Source organism: Mauremys mutica, chromosome 6, assembly GCF_020497125.1.
Source record: "Mauremys mutica isolate MM-2020 ecotype Southern chromosome 6, ASM2049712v1, whole genome shotgun sequence".
Taxonomy (NCBI): domain Eukaryota; kingdom Metazoa; phylum Chordata; order Testudines; family Geoemydidae; genus Mauremys; species Mauremys mutica.
The window spans coordinates 83,591,552-83,613,220 of record NC_059077.1 but is presented as its reverse complement, the minus strand read 5'-3'; the positions used below and the strand labels follow the sequence as shown (position 1 = coordinate 83,613,220).

Below are 21,669 nucleotides of genomic sequence, written 5' to 3'. Positions count from 1 at the left end.
GATATGAAACAAAGAGAAATATACAGAGTACAAACCTTGTTTCTTTTAGAACATAGTAGAGGAAACATTTTCAAGTTGTAGGGTGCTGTGTAGCACTTCTTTGCATAGTTCCCCCCCCCTTCTTCTTTAGTTTCTTGGTGTTAAATTAAACTGGCAGCATTACAGGCCATTTTAAATCAATGCTCTCAGAACTGCAAGAAGTGTGAAGTTGCCAGTGAAGAGTCAATGAGGAGGCAGTGATAGTAGTTATCAGCTCCTCCACATAAATATCCTGAGCATTAGAGCTGGGTGAACCTTCCAAGTTTGATTAAAAAGGGATTAATTATTTTTTTTGTAGGAGAACCAATTTGTGTGGGTTTGTAAACCATAAAGTTTGAAGAGGTTTGTATTTAAATGAACCCAGTTTTCCAATGGACAAATATTATTGCAAACCTTTAGGCAAGACGTGGGTTTGACAAATTCATACAGTTTTGCACGAGTTTGCTCCATTTAATTAGTTTGCAAGAATTAGAAGGGGCTTTAGCTCAAATGCTAGACCCAAAATCTGATCTAAGGAAAACAGATGTATTATTATTTTTACAGTGCTGAAAGCATGGTAGGGGCTTTACATGCAGTTCTGAAGATAAGGGGGTTGATTCTCATTTCATTGATGTTAGCGTGATGGAGTTTCTACTGAGATGAGAACGAGGCCCCTTGGGTTGGATCCTTGGCTGGTGTAAATTGGTGTGGTTCCATTGACTTCAATGGCACTATTCTGATTTACACCAGTTGAGAATCTGATTCATAGTCTTTAATTACATATTCATAAAATAAACCAGGTTTTCAGATGGTGTAAATTGGCACCATTCTGCTGAGGCCAATGGAGCAATACAAGTTTACACTAGATGAGGCTCTAATCCAATATTTTTTCTGTAGGATCCCTTCCTCATCCAGTGTGCAGGTTAGACAGAGTGCAGTGAATGAATCAGGGACATGGGCAGGGAGGGTGCAAGGATGTTTTGCGCCCTAGGCGAAACTTCCACCTTGTGCCTGCCCCTCCCCCCCGAGCCCTGTGGCAGCTCCCCACCCCCCCGCCCTAAGGTGCCCCCATCGCGGCAGATCCCCACCCCCCTGCCCTGAGGTGCCCCCATCGCGGCAGCTCCCCATCCACCCTGAGGCCCCCCCCACGTCAGCTCCCCCCGGCCCAGGGAGCCGTGCAGCAGCTCCATGCCCCAGCTCACCTCTGCTCTGCCTCCTCCCCGAGCATGCCGTCACTGCTCCACTTCTCCCACCTCCTAGGCTTGTGGCGCCAATCAGCTGTTTGGCACTGCAAGCCTGGGAGGGAGAGAAGCAGAGCGGGGCGGCGTGCTCGGGAAGGAGGCAAAGCAGAGGTGAGCTGGGGCGGGGAGTTCCCCTGCATGCCGTCCCCCCCTTTACTTGCTGAAGGTGGCCCTCCCCGCTCCCCCCTGCCCCAGCTCCCTCCGCCTAAATGCCAACAACTGGGGCAGCCGAAGATGCGGTCACCACCAAAGGACCCAAAATGCTGCCCCCCAAATGCTAGCACCTGGTCGCCTAATGGGTTGCACCAGCCCTGGACATGGGAACTTCACAGAGATTCTGTGATTGATAGATTCTCTATCTTATTTTGGCCAGATTCTTTTTGCAATTGCCAGGGAATGAAGATGTTGAGATAATTAAATGGTTGGACACTTTGTGACAGGAAATGAAGTGAGGTTGTGAAAGGCTTAATGTGGGTTGCCCCAGTTGAAGACAGGGAAGCTAGGCTACATTGCTATGGACATGTCCAACAGAGATCTGAGAGTTATATTGGTAACATGGCCCTTGAAATGATTGTGGATGGAAGATGATCAACAGGGACATCAGTGACTTGATACAAGAACTGGATATAGGTGGACTTTAGAGAGAACAATTTGCATGACAGCCACATGTACAATCATGAGTTTTTTTGGAAGAAAGCTATAAAAGTCACTGACTCTGAATTGGGAAGTAGAAAGAAAGGAGAGGAGTGTAAATCTGGAGTAGATATACTCTGAATTTGCTCTAGTGTAACTGAAAGTACATATGAACCCTCAGGGGACAGGCTGGAAAATGTGTAGTAAATGTTGCTGGGTTGCATAGTGAAACAGGCAGAATTCCAGAGGACGGTGAATATGATAGCTGCAGAGGATGTGGGAGGTAGCAGTCAGGAAATGCTAGGAATCTAGGCACAACAAATGCTTATTGTGACAGTTTTTACAACTTTTTTTCCTTTTGTGATTTTTTGTTGTTGTTGTGAATGTTCTTAAAAGGAAATTAAAATTAAGCAAACAACCGTGTTCACTAAGGACTAGATTTTGACTTGGACTACACACCCATATAGGGGAGTAAGAACCCAGACCTTGGGTCACAGTATGCAGGTGTAAGTTGGCACTGTGCAGACACTAGTCTGCCCCAGGAGGGAATGGGAGAACTTTGGTTGTGGCCTTCCATCCCATGCACTAGCCACCACAAATTACTATCCACCTGAAGCAACAGACAAGCAGGGAAGGAATTGTTCCTCAGAGTGACAGTATGACTACTGGCAGCTTAAACACTATCTCTTATTGTTGCTGGTATTTTTATGATTCTCATTACTGTAATATCTGAGCATTTCACAATCTTTAATTAATGTATCCTCATAAGAACCCTGTGAGGTAGGAAAGTACTACTATCCCCATTTTACAGATGAGGAACTTAGGAATAGTGACACTGAGTGACCTTGGGCAAGGTTACTCATGGCTTGTTTACACTTACCAGGGGATCGACGAGCGGTGATCGATGCATCGGCGGTCGATTTAGCAGGTTTAGTGAAGACCTGCTAAATCGATCGCAGATCACTCTCCCGTCGACTCCTGTACTCCACCGGATCGAGAAGAGTAAGGAGAGTCGACAGGAAAGTGTCTCCTCTAGACATTGCATATTGTGGACCCACGGTAAATAGATCTAAGCTAAGTAACTCAAATTGCGTAGCTTAGATCGAATTTCCCCTGTAGTGTAGGACAAGGCCTCAGGAAGTCTGTAGTAGAAGAGGGAACTGAATCCATGTCTACTAAGTCCCAGATTTGTGCCCTAGCCACTGGACCATTCTTCCTTACTCAGAGCTGCACTTAAAGGCTCAATATAGCTCTCAGCTATGAAAAACTACACTCTCCATAAGCTTTTGAATCTGCTAGTGCCTGGCCTGCAAAGATATAAACCTTCTTTAATGCTGCAAATAGTCTTTCTTCAGTTTACATGCTACAAGCCTGTGATTTTTGGATCTAAATATCTTTAGTTCTGATTCTCCTGCTGCCTGTTTGCTGGTTAGCTGTAATTATCAGTAGAGCTAGTTTAAAAAATGGAAACATTTTCCATTGAAAATTATTTTCATTCTTTGTTCATTTTTAACTTCTTGAGATTTTTTGACTAGCTCTAACCATGAAGCCATTCTACCATTATAAACACTCTCATTTTTAGACATTTACCAGGATACAGTCATTTATAAATCTGTAATAATGTCATTAAAATTGCACTGAAGATTTAGCTTATTAAAACTTCCTTTCCAAATCTAAATGACAAATGCTGGTCCTAATGGGACAACTCATTTCAACAAATTAAATACTTAGTAACTGGTATTTTTTTTTTTGAACATTACATTCCTCCAGGTTAATTATTTTAAAATTATTGTTTAATCTGTGCGTATTGCAAGACAGAAATAATTAATTCTTTGCACATGGATTCTTCATTCTTCCATGCAGTTCATCATCTTGTGTGATGAGCTGCATTGTCTCCACTGGTAATTACCTTTTGTAATTACCACTGCCCCCACTTGTCATGTTTGCTTGACAGAGAGAAAGATAATATATGTAATGGTTAGGGCACCTTTAGTACTTACTGTTGACACTGATACAAAGCCAATTGCTTAAACCTGTACGTAGAATGAGAAAATTTCTCTTTGGTGAGCTACTAGGAGAATGGGGAATCCGGTAGGCTTATGCCAGGGATGATACTTTGCTGCTCTATATTTGTTTTCATGGTGTCCAACACTTGTTAATTGGCTCCATGAATCATGTACAGAGGAAAACATTGACCATTTCAGAGTGAATTACCCTATCAACACTAATGTCAATACACTGCATGTTATGAATGGTCATAACATTAAAATTCAATTTTTACCACCTTCACCCGTCCCTTCTCATTCTTGGTCCTACTCTCTTTTTGTCCCCCCACCCTCCCCAAATTAAAAACTAGCACAATACATTAAAAAAAACAAAACCCAACAGCAAACCCAACCCTACAGCCTCACATGAGGACATTGTTTTTTCCTTCCTTTAAATGTCCTTTGCAGTTGTGATTTGATGTTAGTAGTCGTGTGGTGACCTCGGGTACTGCCTCTTGGAGGTTGATGCTGCCAGCTCCCATTCTGCTTTGTTGTACATTTCTTTCTTGTCTCTGCTGGTAGCCTGGGACAGTATGTACAGCAGAGAAAGAAGGATTACATCACTAACTGGGCTCTGGTAGCACTAGAACTATGGTGACTTTTTTTTCCTATGAAACCTGAACCCAAGCAAAATTCACTAATATTTTTTACTTTACAACTCCAAATCCAGTTTTATTACCTTTGAAATGTTAAATTGGGCAAACTTCTTCCTTTTCACATGGACACTTTGTCTGCCAGTCCTTTTATCTGCACACAGAGTTACCATATTTATCTGAGCACTCGCTGACACATTTATTAGGTCATGGAAGTGTCAACTAAATTTAAATCTAATAAACAAGATGACACTGAGATGAGAATTTACACACTAAGCTTTTTTGCTGTTTTTATCTAGATATACTCCCAGTGGGAGAGGATCAGGTTCATTACCAAGAAATAGATAGTGCTTGTTCTTCTGTTCACAGTTTTTATAGGTATGGATTAAAACTTTTCTTTTCCCTTGTTGCTCTCTTCTTTATAAAGTTATGATGAACAATTTGGCAAAAGTACAAATACTGCCCTGGGGGAGCTTGCTGCCCTGTGATGAGACTTACAGGCAACATTACACAGCAAAGCAAATCACAACCTAGTTTTTAAAAACTGTTGGGCCAAATTTATCACTGAGGCCAATAAAGTTATGCCAGGGATAAATTTGTCTTATTAGTGTGTTCAGTGAATTTAACCACATTGTGCCTTACTCTGTGTGTGACTTCACATGGTTTTGAATGGAGCTGTGGGTGCATATTCACTAGGAAAAAAGCCTGGGTGTGTTCTTACTGCATGATAGCTGACACATTGTAAAATTCTAGTGAAGACCAGGCAGTTTGTAGCTTTCATATGTGGGCAGACTGAGGTAAAGACAATGGGGTGTCTGTGATTTACCCCAGTGACACTCAGCCTTTCCAGACTACTGTACCCCTTTCAGGAGTCTGATTTGTCTTATGTACCCCCAAGTTTCACCTACTTAAAATCTACTTGCTTACAAAATCAGACATAAAAACACAAAAGTGTCACAGCACACTATTACTGAAAAATTGCTTACTTTGTCATTTTTACTATATAATTCTAAAATAAATCAATTGGAATATAAATATTGTACTTACATTTCAGTGTATAGTATATAGAGCTATATAAAAAAGTTATTGTATGAACTTTCAGTTTGTTCTGACTTTGCTCATGCTTTTTATGTAGCCTGTTGTAAAACTAGGCAAATATCTGGATGTTGATGTACCCCTGGAAGACCTCTGGGTATCCCCATGGGTACATGTACCCTGGTTGAGAACCACTGATTTACCTCAACTTGCTAACCTATGTTAAAACTACAAATGCCTTGCTTTGCTAGGATTTTATCTCATGTTAGTTATCATTAGTTCCTAGTGGAGACAAGGTTTGTGAGATATCTGGCATTAATAGGAGGTGTTTGTTTCCTGATATCAGTGTAAGCCCTTCTTCTCTGGCCTCTTGGCACCTATGATCACTTTAGTCCTTACAAAATCTAACATAATTTTCCTTGTCTATCTTTTTAAATTCCTCAGTGACCCCATTCCTCCACTGCATGAAGTTCATGCTTATTGTCCTTGCCTTTTAGACCCCACAACACCCAACCCTTCTTTTCTTATCTTTCCTTGTCTCTTGTGTAAAATAATTCATGGCATGTCTACATATACTTACTGAAAGGTATGTTGGACCTATCAAAAGACAATGTATAGACCTGATTGGATATCAAGGATTGATTAATGGAGAGTTCTTTAGCTCAGTAGTACCCCAGCACTTTAAAGAAAAATAGTATTGCTCATGAATTAGTGGACATAGACAAGTCCTCTTTTTCATTCTGGGAGTGATCCTTCTCCACTTTGGTTCTACCCAGAATGCTGCTGACTAAGGCCTGGTCTACACCTAAAATAGGTTACCCTAGCTGTATCCCAGAGGGCTGTAGAAAAATTCACACCTCTGAGTGATGTAGGTAAGCTGACCTAAACTCTGGTGTAGGCAATTGCTAATTTGATAGAAGAATTGTTCTGCCAATTTAGCTACTGCCTCTCGAGGGGGCGCATTTACTACAGTGATGGAAAAATATTTGGTGCTTATTGCTATGTATGTGAATTAAGTAGGTATTAATATAGTTTAGTCAGTAGATGGTGCTATTTGTTTCATTGTTACTACAACCACTCCTGTTAAAGCAATGTCCTTGTCTGTTTGCTGCCTTTGAGCAGGTTCAGAATTATTCCTCTGAATTGCTGTTGTTTGTTAAAATGCAATGCCGCAGGGCATAAGCTGATCACTTCGGGGGACGTATGGTAGGATGTACTCTTTGGCAAGTCATTTCTCCCCCTCAAACCTAATCTCTGAACAGGCTGCCAATGGTAGGATGTTGGTATAGAGTAGATAGGCCAATGGTCTGTTTCCTCTTCATAGCTCTCTTGTTCTCTTAACAGAAAATTAGTGAGAAGGATAACTGTGCCGCTTCTATTTTTAGCCTTACTTGGAAAGCAACAGGTTTCCATCTATTGATCTCATTGCATTAGGCCTTGATGATGATGTGAACTCCTGGAAGAAGGTTCTGCTCCTTCACTGTTTTGATATGGATGGAAGGCTAGTGGCATTTCACTCACTGTACTGCTGTCTCTGTTGAGGCTATCAGTTGATTTTGGCTTCTACTATAATACCCTCCTATTTCAAGTACCACCAAAGTTCTGAGCAGTGATTGGCAAACAAATCAGACATGACATAAATCAGTATTACACCAGGGCCCTGCTGTATGTTTGGTTTGTTGCATAATGAAATCAAATAAGAGTTCAATTGACTGATAACATTCCCATTACTCAGCTCAGAGAACACCTTTTAAGTGAGGTGAGTGCCAGTGGAAGCAGTTCTAAAAAAAGGGACCTTGAGATTGAGTATGGGGCTTTGCTCTGGATTTACATCTGCACACATCTGCAATCATCAGGCATTAACAATATTATTATTTATTTATTTGTATAGTGCTTTGTGTTCTTTATAGCTTTGTTATCTACCTCCTGTACAAGACTTGTGCGGTCATAGCATTGTCCTTCCTTCAAAAAGATTTGGAAAGTGTTCCAGTATCTTGCAAAAATCTCCATTAAAATGCTGTGAGTCTCCCTTAAAACATTAGCAAAATCCTTCAGGAACTCTTAGCTGGTTTTTGGCTGGTAAAGTATTGCCAATTTATCTATGGACACGTCACCTCCAAAAGTATAGCCTCCACAAACCAAAATGACTTCGGAGACTCTTTAATAGTATTGAGGATCAACTTTTCCCCTCATTCTCTTGTGGGCTTCTGAGAATTGCTCTAAGAATCCTTGGGAGCTGGGAATACTAATCATTTCTTGGCATGGATGCTCCAGACACATTTTAGAGCATCTGTCTCATAGCTGCAGCTAAGCCAGGAATTAAAAGTTGGCCCCATTCCCCAGTACCCTTTCAGACTATATCAGGAAGGGCCGACTTCACAAGGTCAGAAGGGCATTGATACCTTTCTTTCAAATAGGTAATGAGCTGTCCTATTGGAATGATTTGTAGTGGGACTTGTGGATAGTGTAGTCTCACTGTGCAGCTCTGGCAAGTACAGATGGCTCTTGAAGGCCATATGAATGTTGTGAAAATAAAGCAACAAGCAGAAATAATTTTGGTGGCCAAGTATTCTTGTCAACACTGAGTCTTGCTTAAGCACTGCACAGCTTCTTTAGTGAGTGGAAAATCTACACAGCTAATTCCACCTTGTCTTCAGCCTGACACTGGGCCATTCTCATGGGGAATAGCTTCTGCTAGACATTTGTGGGAAGTGTATCTCCAAGGAGCTGTTGTTTGCCACACTGTTGCACTAAAGCATTGCCTACACTAGGAGTTTTGAGGAAGTATTTTACTGATACATCTTTACTGGGGGTAAACAATGGCAAGCTCTGGTGTAGAAGGGCACTGAAATTCTCTGTTCTCTATTGTGCTATTTAGAATAGATCTGTTCTGAGCAGGATTCAATGACACGATGGTAAAAACACTAGTGCCTTGTCTACCCCTAATGTTCTCTCTATTTCTACCAATGGTAGAACTGCACTGGGAGATTCTGGATCCCCTATCATCCAGTGGTTGACCCTTCATCTCAGAGGTCTTCTAGAGATTGTTAGCAAATGGAATATTTTCAGAACTTTATTACTTCATCTCTGAACAAGTGGGGGGAGAGAGAGCAGGAGAACTGTTATGTCTATGCAGCTAGTGTTTAATATTGTTTACTCAATAGATTGGGTTATTTGATCCTGAGTTAATTGTAGCTACTCATGCTGTTTTATACAAAATAATAGGCTAGTAGGTAGTGTTCAGATATAGTAATTGGAAGTTGTGTGTGTGTTCTGAGCAGAATGAAAGTAAAAAGATGGGTTCTTTTAACACCCTTGATCTGTCTTTTAATTCTTAATGGTTTAACTGGCTCTGTGAAACCAAAGAAGCAACTGGACATGTCTGAACAAGCTATTTTTGGAAACAGCTTTGGGAACTGAATACTCAGTACAGACTTTTTCAGATATGATGTGGATCAGGTTGTATTATTAGTTGCCAAACTTTCTGGTATTCAATCATACAATTAGTCTGAAGATTTAAATACCCATTTTACAGATGCGAAGCTGGTTATAATGACACTGACCTCCTTTGTAATGTTTGTAATGCTTTGAGATACACAGCACTTTTCTGGAGTACAAGAGCTAGGTATTATTATTTATTTATCTCTACAAACACTTCCTACAACTCCCTGAAATGGTCCAAATCCTTCCTTGAACTGAACCCAGGGGGTTGTAGTGGGCTACAGTTCCTCACTTACACCTTCTTCTTCTTTGGAGGCACAATCCTCTTTCTCAATTTATTCAACATGCATATGAATCAATTGTTGCAGCTGGGGAGGCAACATAACTTGAAGTGCCAGCAGTCTATTTCTGAGTCCCAGCTCTACATCTCATTATAGCAAACACAAACAATGCCTTTCCCAATGCCTAGGCAACATTAGCAGCTGAATGAATAGCAGTTGGTGGACCAGAAACAAGTCAAGAATCAGGTGACTTATTATTATTAATTAGTAATAATATTTGTACGGTGGTAGCACACAATGACAAGGATCAGGATGAGGAACGCATTATGCTAGGCACTGTACAAACACATAGGAAAAGATGTGATGTTGATGGGAAGAGGGAAGCACTTTGAAGAACTTGTCTTCTCCATAGTATCTCCCTCTATTGTGGTCATCGCCTCTTCCAATTCCTGAATCAGTTCTCCGATTGAGAGTCTTTTTGGATTCCTCACTGCTACTGGAATCCCAAATAGCCATTCCACAAAAAATGCCATTCCACTTTGCTCTGACCAGAAGACTGTACTCTGTGTTACTGGATTCGGACCTGACTATGGAGATTGGTACATTTGTGGCTTCCGGGCTTGTTTATTGCAATTTAGGAATGAAGTCACACACCTTGAAAAAGCTCCACCTGATAGAGAAATCATCAGCCTGCATGAATAACACAGTCTCTGTGAACACATCATCCAAATGCATTGTTTCACTGACTCTCAAGCCTTTATGTTAATATTCATAGGCCTCTGGGATTAATCTTAACTGTCCAATGACGCATTTTTCATTCCGTGACCATTACTTCAGTGTAACAGAGCTTGATGTTTGGATAAATTAGACTGCGAGTACAGGAGACAGAAATTCATCAAGAATTGCATGAAGACAGTGGAACTCACTTCCACAAGAGCTCATTGTAGTTACAATCAGATCTTCACTCTTTCAGGACTAAAGGCAAAACTCCATTTTTAGTCCTGCAGTTCATGGACTTGATTCTCCTCTCTCACTGGTATAAATTAGGAGTGATTTAACTGAAGTCAATGAAGTTATAGGGAAGTAAAACTAAGTGAAATCAGAATCAGGACCAGCTGCTGTAATTAATACTTAGAATTGCTGAGGCTGAAGAGTAATGCACATAGCTGGTTGAAAAATGCCAATTCTTTTTCATGTTTTTTTTTTTTAATTCCCCATGAAATTCTTTTGGTTTCTTTTAAATGAAAAACTGAAATAAAACCCCAAAAGAGTTTGGTTTTCAAAAACTGTAATCAATCTTTTAGGTTTCAAAAACCAAACCAAGAATTTTTTTTTTCCAAAAACTAAACATTTTTTTTCAGAAAAGTTTTTAAATTTCCCATTTTTTTGATGTAAAACCATTAAAAATCCTACTAAATTCTGCAACATTTTCCTTGTAGTTGAAAAGCCATTTTTGATTAAAAACGTATTTCCTCCTCCTGCAAATTCTGGCCAAAAGATTTTTTTTTACAACAGAAAAATAAATGGGGCACCAGCACAGAGATATAAAAATAGGGATAGAGAAAAGGCTGGCATCATCAAATATTGAAAGTCCCATAGCAGAATTCCCTATAAATGAAATTGACCAGTGCACTCATAGAGTGAAAGTGTGTGTGTGTGTGAGAGAGAGAGAATTTCATAAGGAGAAAAAGGAAAAAAAAATTTCTAGGAATTTCCCCCCAAATTGGACTGAAGTCACCATAGTTATTGTACAGATGTAGGTAAGAAAAATTCATCAGTGTAGAGGAACAGAAACAGAAATGCTTCTGGTTACATTTCTACTGGCAAACATACTGCACTAGATTCTCAGGTATGTCTTGGCACATCCAAGGTTGAGGGGGAATAGAAGGTTTCCTCCAGGCTGCTGTGACTCATGACACCTAGAAAGGCCCCGGAACACTGGAGTCCACTGTGACGGGTTCACACTGGGATACCACCTGGAACTGGGGTACTACTGAGTCCCCTGACCCACCAGCCCAGGCTCCCTCTCGCACTGTACTGCTGTGACAAGCTGCCTAGCTCTCTAGCCTGCACTTTCACAAGCATACATGCAGGTAGGGACACACCCAGCTGCAGTTACATGCAGGCTTTCTGACCAGACCCTGTGTGATGGTGCCTCCCATAAGGCTTTATGGAATATGCTTATGATTGTATATGTGACATAACTGGAATATGTTTTAGGCTACATATGCCATGTAACATATCTATGTAAAGGTTATGATCTACTGAATGTATTCATCCTATTTGTATGCATGTATCATTTTTGTATTCAAAGTTATGAATATTGGCTGTGTACTGGCTTGATTTTAACTAGCCTAGTAAAGCATTTGATCAGCATCTTGAGAAAAGTGCAAATTAAGTGTGCAATCAAAAACCATTTAAGCCAACAATGAACTTGAAGATGCCAATCCACATCTGAGCCTTTCCAGGAATGTGGCTTGGCTGGTAAAAACTGAGTCATGCATGGACATGTGGCTTGCCCATGTGACTCCAAAACTCCATCTTGGAGCTGGACTTTGCATAGGAATGAGGAGGGGGTCTCCACCCACAAGAGAGAGTCTATTTAAACCCCTGGGAAACTCCTCCATTTTTTCTTCAGCTGGCAAAGAGTCTCTCCACGCCCAAGGATACCTGAAAGAAACTGGAACAAAGGACAGTAACTATAGGAGGTGTGAGTGATTGCTGGACCTAGACTAGCAGGAGACTAGTCTGTAAAAGGAAGCTTACTGGAACTGGTGAGGTTTTATTTGTATTCAGTTTCTTAGACATAGACATAGACTTGCGTGTGCTATTTTATTTTACTTGGTAAGTCACGTTGTTGTTACTACTTGGAACCACTTAAATCCTACTTTCTGTATTTAATAAAATCACTTTTTACTTATTAATTAACTCAGAGTATGTATTAATCCTGGGGGGGGGGGGAAGCTGTGCATATCTCTTTATCAGTGCTATAGAGGGCGAACAATTTATGAGTTTACCCTGTATAAGCTTTATACAGTGTAAAATGGATTTATTTGGGGTTTAGACCCCATTGGGAATTGGACATCTGAGTATTAAAGACAGGAAAACTTCTGTAAGTTGCTTTCAGTCAAGCCTACAGCTATTAGGGGACGTGGTTCAAACCCTGGGTCTGGGTTTGCAGCAGGCTAGTGGGTCTGGCTCAAACCAAGCAGGGCACTGAAGTCCTAAGCTGCCATGGCAGGAAAGCAGGGGCAGAAGTAGTCTTGGCACATCAGTTGGCAGCCCCAAGGGGGTTTCTGTGATCCAAACCGTCACACCCTGCCTAGGAAGTATACAGATAAGGCAACTCCCTGCTCCTCAGACATGCACCTCCTCTGGAGTATAAACCCCAAAATGATACCATCTTGCGCTGCACAGGGAACTCTATAGCATACATTCATAAAATTCACCCTCTTCCCTCAATGTGGAGGGGAATATACAACAGCCTTTGCCCATGAGTTATGATTCCCACACACTTCACTCCAACTCCCTGGCTTAGATAAAGCAAAACCAAGTTTATTAACTACAAAAGATTTTAAGTGATTGATTATAAGAGATAGCAAACAGATCAAAGCAGATCACCTAGCAAATTATAAAAAACACAAATTAAGCTTAATATACTAATAGATTGGACATAGCTAGCAGATTCTTACCCTAAGAGATAATACATGCAGGCTTCAGATTCTTAAGGGGCAAGCTGCACTGGCTTTATAGCTTGGAATCCTGAGGTGTTTCATTCACAGGCTAGAAATCCCTTGAGACTCAGTCTTTGTTCCTCCGGTGTTTTTAGGAGTCTTCTTGGGTGGGGAGTGAAGAACCCCAGATGATGTCACGCCCTGCCTTATATAGCTTTTGCATAGAGCGGGAACCCGTTGTTCCCAAAGCTTGGTTCCAGTCTGTGGAAAAACACTGACACCCCAAGATGGAGCCTAGCGACATCTGGTCTCATAACATGTCCTTGTAGAGTCATAGCAGGAGGAGGCTCTCTGTAGCATTCTCATAACATGTCCTTGTAGAGTCATAGCAGCCATTGCTAGAAGGAGGCTCTCTGTAGCATTCTCAGGAAGGCTTCCCAGGTGGGAGATAAGCTTCTCCTAAAGCCTATATTTTTTTGCTAATGGCCCATTGCCCTGAACAGGCCCTTCCCAATCAACTATCTAGCCTGAAAGCGTCTTGTCTAGTGGGCATTACCCAGGTGTAACTACATTTGAAATACAGGTACACAGTCACTAGTCATAACTTCAGATACAAAAATGAGACATAGGCTAATCATATTCAGCAAATCATAACTTCTCCAGTGATACTTCACATGACTTATCTTGCATAATTATGCCATACTCAGATCATAATAATATCACAGTGAAGAATATGCTCTCTGTGTTGGGCCTGGGCTAGGAGCAGATGACACAGAGCACACTATGTGTCTTTAACCTGCTTCGGGATTCTCCTGGGCAAGGAGAACACACAGCTGTCCCATTGGGATGGATTTCCAGCTTCTGACACCTTAGAGGAGCAAGAATGGGTAGCAGTGGATGGCATGGGAATGAAGATCTGGCCCACTTTATGTAATCTAGTGATGGGCCATACTGTTAAGATTGGAATACGGATTACATTTAGCTGGGATTCAGCTTTAGTTTCAAGGCCTAATCAGGGCTAGGATTCGAGTTTGGGTTATGAACTCTCTCAATGTTTATTCTTGTGAGACTTTGTCCTTAAATGATGGCACTCGCAAGAGATTAGTTACTCACAGAATCAGATGATCACCATCTGGGGATAAAATCTCACAAGAACAGTTCTCAAGAGATATTGTTCACGTCAGAACAAAAACTGTAAAACTTTTTTCTGGTTCTGGATCCAGCTCAGAACTAAAACAACCGGAGTAGATTTGAATCTATGAATTTGAATCTGAAAACAGCCATCCTGAAATTTATGGTGGTTCAGATTAGGACTTGATGTTTGCTCTCCCCCCTATTGTAACCCATTATCTGATCGCTTTAGATTTGAACTCAAGAGAGAGACTATAATCAAAATACTTTGTTTTGTTACCAGACAGAAGCATTTTTAGATGGGTCATTCTAATATCAACCTTATAACCAGAGTTACAGCAAACAGCTTTTACCTACAGTTTAATAAAACTTCAAAAAGGATCTGAAATAGAGGGGATGGGCATAGTGTTGATTGTCTTTGCCTTTGAAGGGGATTTCCTTATCCCTTTCTCTTTTCATTTCCTTGTACTAACAGGTTTCTTGTCTATAAAAATTATGTTAATTGCAAGGATTTTACAGTAACAACAGAAAACTATTTAACTAATTTCAAGTATGGATTACCCATGACATTTTCAAGTGGAAAAGTACACAGGCACCTGTGTGTGGTTTAAATAACTGTAGGTTACAGTTCCAAGTAATGTTAGCTCTCTCACTATTCCATAGTTCAAGTAAGATGCTAGTCTATTAACACTGCTGTTTCTCGTACTGTTGAGTCATGCAGTATAGATATTTTATCTTGCACGTGTCTCTGTTCTGAGACCACAGATCATGTTATCACTGTACAAATATAGCATATTAGTGCATGTGGAAGGCTAGTCAGCTGTGGGGTTCAAACAGATCTGGCTCAGCATAAACTATGTTGCTGTTGTAAACAACCTCAGCGTCCCCAATTAACTAACCACAGTGCATAACCGGAGCTCTGGACGCTTGTGTTCCTTTAGTTGTAGGTAAGTGACAATTTTGCTGGTTACAGTTTACAGTTTCTTTGGATTCATGGGGTCAGGGTGGGAAGCAGGAAGGAGAAATTGTCATCAGGTCTTTGTTGCTTCTAATGAACTGCAAAAGAGAAAGATATGTATATGAGAAAGAGAACAGAGATAAATGCAGCATATTACACCCTAAGAGTGTTATATTTTAAAGATAGCTGGCCAAATTCACCCCCGGTGTAACTCCTCTGATTTCAATAGACTTACACCTGGGACAAGTTCAACCCAGCGTGTTGTATTATACACACACAATGCTTATGACTCCAGATATTTGCTCTCTCCATGTCTGCACTGTAATAAACCTTTGCTATTACATCTCAAGGACATATGTTGGTGTGAAAATGCTTTTCAATAAAATAAATGGTTGGAGAGATTGGTCATTTATTTTCACTAGCTGTCAAAATTTACGGTAGAATCGAAAAAGAGTTATAGAACTTCAGCCTCTGAAGGCCACTTACACCTAATCTAGCACTGGTAGAGGAAATCTAACCAGCTAATAGATCTTTGTGAAGAAAACATACCATTTTAAGTTAAACATAGTTGTCTTTAGTAAAAGTATTCGTATGGTGTCCATCGCTGTGATATGAGGGCATGTGTTCCTTACTGTAGGCTAAAATGGTACTGAACATCCCCACGCCCCAAAAACTGTGAGCATGCACTGTGTGAACCTCTATAGCAACTAACTCAGCATCCTTGAGAAGATCTGTGATACCACCCAGTGCACAAAGGTTCAGATCTTGGGTGCTGGCTCCATCCTCTACGCACCTCTCTGACAGCACAAAGGAGATAGAGAACTGCTTTAATGGGGAAGCTAAGGACTGCCCTGATGGAAAGTGAATCCCTGGGGGATGTAAACCTGGTGTCACCAGCTCTGTGCCACCTGGTCCCTACATATCAAAGCATGTAGAGGGAATTCTTGAGTAGGCTGAGGACATGTCCATGATCAGGAGGAGGCAGAGCTGGAGTGTACTGTCCTCCAGAGCTCCTCAGCCAGTGGAGTGGCCCTGAGGTGACAAGTCTTGATGGCATAATATAGTCACTGAAGCAGGAGTAATTTAGAGCAGCCCTTCTTCTAATCTATCTAACTGGTGTGCCCTAAATTCTTATACTGCACTCATCACCGTGGCATCAGAGTATGAAGGAACTGAGCTGGCAAGAGCACATTGCCCCAGCTCCCATGATTTTGAGACTGATAGCTGAAGTGTTCCTTCCAAGTGCAGTAACTGGGGCAGATGTGGGGCCTGATTCGCAGGTCAGACATAGGCATTTTACTCTGTTCCTGCAAAATAAAAGGGTCTTAAACTGGCCAGGGAATACCTCTCATGTAAGGGAATGGTGCAGAACGCTAGCAAAATGGCTTGCTGACATCCCCTTTCACAGATCCCTGTGAAGGGAATGTGACTCGTGCAGAAGGCGGCGTGGCTAGAATGAAGGGACACAATGGCTCCATGGGCAACTGAGCCCAGTGTAGAAAGAGCCTTAGGATGCTATAATCTCTGAAGGGGGCTAAACTTGCCTCTGGAAGACTCTGGAATGTGGAAAGGATAAAAGTAGTTTAAAACTAGGGTCCTATACCATATGGTACTTGTCCAGACCTGAGAACCAAGGCTGTAGTCCTTAAGTCAACCAGGGGCTAAGTCAATGGGGTATCCTGCTTAAAAACTGGTGACATAAAATAGCCCTGAGGTAAGTGGACCTTAATTTTCCTGTTTTTAATTAACAGAGATATATTGTAGCTAAGAGCCTATATGATTCCTTCATTAAAAAATATTGTGCTTTATTTTGAAATTTCAGTTTTCCCTTTCACATAGACATGTCCCCAAATTCAGCTTCATTTTAAATATAGCAGGTCTCTTCCAATATTTATGAAAATTAGTCAGCTTCTCAGTGAAGTCCAGTAAATAAAAGGAAGAAAATATACCACAGACATCAGCAAAACATTTCTTTGGCTCCATTGTAGGAGAAAGAATCACTTTGCTGAATAGATTGTCTGTCTGTTCACTGAGGTACTGGGGAAATACATCTGTAATAAATCCCCTTGCAAATGTAACATCTATCATGCTTGATGACAAACACATTAGTGCTACAAGAGTTGACAAGTATAAGGAATACTGTAATTCAACTGCTAATTAATCCACAATTAAAAGACCTAATTAATGAATAATCCAGTGAGAAACTGTCTCAGGCCTGGTCTACACTAGGACTTTAAATCGAATTTAGCAGCGTTAATTCGAACTAACCGCTCAACTGTCCACACCAGGAAGCCATTTAATTCGAACTAGAGGGCTCTTTAGTTTGAATTCGGTACTCCACCCCGACAGGTGGAGTAACGCTAAATTCGACATGGCTAGCTCGAATTAGGCTAGGTGTGGATGCAAATCGAACTTAGTAGCTCCGGGAGCTATCCCACAGTGCACCACTCTGTTGACGCTCTGGACAGCAGTCCGAGCTTGGATTCTCTGACCAGCCACACAGGAAATGACCCGGGAAAATTTGAATTCCTTTTCCTGTCTGGGCACTTTGAATCTGACGTCCTGGCTGGACATCGGGGCGAGCTCCGCAGCACCTGCAACGATGCAGAGCTCTCCAGCAGAGGAGTCCGGCCAATCCAAGAATAGAAAGAGGTCCCCAGCATGGACAGACCGGGAAGTCCTGGATCTGATTGGTGTGTGGGGCGAGGAGTCTGTGCTGTCGGAGCTGCGCTCCAACAAGCGGAATGCAAAGACCTTCGAGAAGGTCTCCAAAGCAATGATAGAGAAAGGATACAGCCGGGATGCAATGCAGTGCCGCGTGAAAATCAAGGACCTGAGACAAGGCTACCAAAAAGTCAGAGCGGCAAACGGACGCTCCGGAGCCCAGCCCCAGACATGCCGCTTCTACGAGGCACTGCATGCCATTCTAGGTGGGTCTGCCACCACTGCCCCACCAGTGACCGTGGACTCAGTGGATGGCATAGTGAACCTGGACAGTTCCTCCTCGATATTCGCCGATGGGGAAGATGAGGAAGGGTCTGTGGAGGATGGCGCAGGCGACAGCGAACACAATACCGCTTTCCCTGACAGCCAGGATCTCTTCATCACCCTCACAGAGATCCCCTACCAACCCTCCCCGGACGTTAACCCGGACTGTGAATCAGGGGAAGGATCAGGCGGTAAGTGCTATAAACATGTAAACATTTATTTTTTATAAAACAGGTATAAAAAAATAGAAATACTATATATAAAATTTTCAATGAAAAACTATATGAAAAGTAGGTCCACACATATAGGGATTGAACAATAATCCTCAAGGGACAATTCAACAAAGGTCTCATAGAGGTCCTCGAAAAGCCTCCGCAGGAGGTTCCTGGGGAGAGGTGCCTTGTTGGGTGCTCCGTGGAAGCACACTCTTCTGCGCCAGGACATCATTATGTACATGGGAATCATCGCCTCCACAAGCATGGCCGCATATGGTCCTGGTCTCTGCAGGGCTTCCCTTAGCATCCGCTCTTTGTGACTCCGAGGGACCCGCATCAGGGTGATCTCGTTCATGAAATGCTGCATCTAATTAGGGCAATTAGTGTATTGTTACTGTTGTGAATGGTTGACTTTTACTTTGCATAACAATGACCCTCGCTTAACAGCCACGTGTTGTAGGCCACATAGGAAAAGCATACATTGATCTTTCCCGTGCACTGGCGGGAGTGGCTGGAAAAGGGTCAGAGTATATGATTTCCAGATTGCCTTTAGCGGGAGGGCACAGCTATCCATTAACTGATAAGCAGAATGTACTGTAAGGCTTACCAGGACTGTCTGCTAGACGGATTCAGCTGTTTCTCCCCATTTGTCCGCTCTCCTGTGCAATGCCGCAGCCAATGAGAGCGTATTCCGAAATCTCGAACTTGTCCTGAGATCTCGTGAAACTTGTTGCCCTGTATGGTCTTGTTCACTGACCATACAGGGCAACAAGTTTCCCTGTGTTCACTGTTCGCAAACATGTATCTGTTCAAGGAAATCAGTTACTTTTCCCATCACACAGCTTCGGCTCTTTCCCGGACTGCCCCGGCATCCCCCTCGCAGAGGCTGGCGCAGATTAGGCGGCGAAAGAAAAAGACTAGGGACGAGATGTTCGCGGAACTGATGGCCTGCTCCAGAGCCGAGGCGGCAGAGCAGAGACAGTGGAGGGAGACCCTATGTCAACAGCATCGCACACACATCGAACGGGAGGATAGGTGGCGGCAGGAAGACCAGCAGGCGACTCAAACGCTGCTTGGGCTAATGAGGGAGCAAACGGACACGCTCCGGCGCCTTGTTGATGTTCTGCAGGACCGCAGGCAGGAGGACAGAGCCCCCCTGCAGTGTATCTGCAACCGCCCTCCCCCGCCAAGAAGTCCTGCCCCCCCCTCACCCAAAAGTACAAGACGGAGGGGCGGTAGGGGCCGTGAGAACTGTCACTGCACCACTGCATAGCGCTAATGTACCACACACCTCTCACGCTATAAATTTGTAGAAGTGCTTCCCTTACAGGCTTACCCAGTCCCAAATCCAAGTTTCATCCCCCCACTGTGTATTAGATTATTAAAAGCTGTTTGCTGTTATTCACTGTTTCGGTCACGTCTTTCGTGTCAGAGGATTTTTTGTGTATGGGGGGGGGAGGGGATTTATAATTGCACAGTATAGCCTACATTACCAGGGTACAGACTTGGGGGTATGATCAACTGCAGGGCACACACACACTGCAGTGAGTAGGCACCAGGGTCACTCTGTGTGGTGTATGCTGTCCCGGGTCATTCTGTGATGTGTATGCTTGTCCAGGGTCCTAGCGCCTGCCACCCTCTTAATGTTAAGGCACGCTGCCCTTACCATGCACTTCCACCGTAGCAACGAGCCTCTCCGCTGCCCTGAGCCCCAACAAGAGCCCTCATCCACGGACAGATACTCACCCTTCCCCCACACCCCTCACCCCTTCCTACGCCCAAACCCGCAGCCCACTGCCGTCATCCAAACCCCTATCCAAAGAAGGCACCACTTGCCCCTTCCTGCAAACCCACCCCTTCCTGCAAACCCTCCCCTTCATGCACAACCACTTGCAACCGTCCCCCACCCCAGAGACCTATGTAGGAGCAGGAGGATGTCATTCCTCTATGGAACAAGCGGTCTGTACATCAGTGCACACCGTGCCCAGCACAGTATGCGTCCATGTTTCAACACCTGAACAGAAATGCAAAGTAAAACAAAGATTTATTAATAATGAGTGTTACAATTAATTTGCTTTAAAACGTGCTTTGGAGGTGGGGGAAACTTGGAGAACGGGGTATGTAACCGCAGATCGAAATCGACACATACAGACACAGGCCCAGGGTCAGTTTCTCTTGAAAGCAAGTGGAGAGTCATAGGTTACCCTGCTCTCCGAGGAAACTTGCTTTCAAAGCCTCCCGGATACACAGCGCTTCCCGCTGGGATATTCTCTCGGCACGGGTGTCTGGCTGAGCGTAAACTGCAGCCAGGCGATTTGCCTCAACCTCCCATCCGGACAAAAAGGTCTCGCCCTTGCTCTCACAGAGATTGTGTAGCACACAGCAAGCAGCAATAACTACGGGGATATTCTTTTCGCTGATGTCCGAGCGAGTCAGTAAGCTCCGCCAGCTCCCCTTGAGACGTCCGAAAGCACACTCCACCACCATTCTGCACTTGCTCAGCCGGTAGTTGAAGAGTTCCTTCTCTCTGTCCAAGGCGCCTGTATAGGGCTTCATGAGCCAGGGCATTAGCGGGTAGGCTGGGTCCCCGAGGATCACTGTAGGCATCTGCACATCCCCAACCGTTATTTTGTGGTCTGGGAAGAAAATACCTGCCTGGAGGCGTTTAAACAGACTAGAGTTCCTGAACACACGCGCGTCATGAACCTTGCCCGCCCACCAACGAAGATGTTGGTAAAACGTCCCCTATGGTCTACCAGTGCTTGCAGCACCATTGAAAAGTAGCCCTTTCGGTTAATGTACTCGCTGGCCTGGTGGGCTGGTGCCAGGATAGGGATGTGAGTCCCATCTATAGCCCCACCGCAGTTTGGGAATCCCATCGCGGTGAAGCCATCTATGATGTCCTGGACGTTTCCGAGAGTCAATACCTTTGAGAGAAGTTGCTCAACGATTGCGTGGGCTACTTCAATCACAGCAACCCCCACGGTAGATTTGCCCACGCCAAAGTGGTTCGCTACTGATCGGTAGCTGTCTGGCGTTGCAAGTTTCCAGAGGGCTATGGCCACTCACTTCTGCACACTCAGGGCTGCTCGCATCCGGGTGTCCTGGCGCTTCAGGGCAGGGGCCAGCAAGTCACAGAGTTCAAGGAAAGTGCCCTTACGCATCCTGAAGTTTCGCAGCCACTGTGATTCATCCCAGACCTGCAGCACTATGCGGTCCCACCAGTCCGTGCTTGTTTCCCGGGCCCAGAATCGCCGTTCCACACCATGAACTTGACCCATTGCCACCATGATCTCCACGGCGCGGCGTACCCTGCTTTGTGAGAGGTCTGCGCCACTCTGTGAATTCCTGTCCTCACCACGCTGCCGGAGCCTCCTCGCCCGATTTCTCAGCAGCTGACTGTGGAAGAGGTGGAC

At 43.4% G+C, this 21,669-nt stretch overlaps 1 long non-coding RNA gene across 2 annotated transcripts in view; it reads right to left on the bottom strand.

Annotated features, from left to right (window-relative positions):
- Positions 1–4,341: 4,341 nt before the first annotated feature.
- The window catches only part of LOC123372325, a 50,074-nt gene continuing 32,746 nt past the window's right edge, over positions 4,342–21,669 (bottom strand). The window contains exons 4-5 of one of the 2 annotated variants that reach the window (XR_006580214.1): positions 14,992–15,148; positions 4,342–4,460 (exon numbers count right to left, since the gene is read on the bottom strand). This is a non-coding gene — a long non-coding RNA (uncharacterized LOC123372325). Of the gene's footprint in view, positions 4,461–14,400; positions 15,149–21,669 lie in introns of those variants that run through there. The other variant, XR_006580213.1, reaches the window with a different exon arrangement.